The sequence below is a fragment of the Haliaeetus leucocephalus genome, unplaced genomic scaffold, assembly GCF_000737465.1.
Source record: "Haliaeetus leucocephalus isolate CR32 unplaced genomic scaffold, Haliaeetus_leucocephalus-4.0 Scaffold162, whole genome shotgun sequence".
Taxonomy (NCBI): domain Eukaryota; kingdom Metazoa; phylum Chordata; class Aves; order Accipitriformes; family Accipitridae; genus Haliaeetus; species Haliaeetus leucocephalus.
The window spans coordinates 12,261,529-12,262,405 of NW_010972598.1; positions in this window are offsets into that span (position 1 = coordinate 12,261,529).

The following is an 877-nucleotide window of genomic DNA, read 5'->3' on the forward strand; positions in this document are numbered from 1 at the left end:
GTGCCCGTCGTGTGCCACCCCCTCGGCTCCCCCTCACCCACTTGGGACTCCTGTTTAGCCAGCCCAGTGCCAGCAACCAGCTTCAAATACCTTGATGTAATTAAAAGCTCGCCCCCGGGGCCAAGGGCTTAGGACGGCAGCCAGGGACACGGGCAGCCCTCTGCCACCTGCACGCAGAATAGGCAGGGCAGGCAGCTGCCTGCTGCCCCGCTCAACCCGGGGTCCCAACAGCACCTACCTGGGAACAACCGGGGTCTCCTGCCCTCAGCCCGGACCCCTCTTCTGTCCCCGCCATGCTCCTGGGGTGCCCCGCCACCGGCCAGCCATGGTGATGGGTAGACTGGTACCGGGCAGGCGATGGGGTATCAAGGCTCCCGGTGCGGGGAAAAGTCACGAACGATGGGTAATCCCCTGCCCAGCTTCTCCTGCCGGAGCAAGGCGGTGCCTCAGTTTCCCCTCGGCGCCCGGCGTCGCTGCGTGGTCTCGAGCGGGGTCCCCAAAATCCTCAGGGAAAAACCTCTGGTGTCACGGCAGGGACGCGGTTCCAGCCCTTGGGAGACGGAGCTGGAATCGTCCTCGGTGCCAGCGCGGGCAGGGCCAGGCTGCGAACAGGGCTGGCTGGGGACAGACGGGTCCCCGGGGGGACAGGCAGCTGCAGGGGGGGCGGGGGGGAGTGGGGATGCAGCATTCCTTCAGCCATGTCCTCCCACACTCCTGTCACCTCGAACGCCCCTTCCCCGGCCCCTCCTGCCACCGCTCTTCCCACCCGCCATCCTCTTCCTCGCCATCTTCTTCCTCACCAGTGGGGTGATGGGCAGCCCCCGGCGGGGGCAGGTATGTGTTTGAGGACGTGATGGGGGGGGGGGGGAGGGGGGGG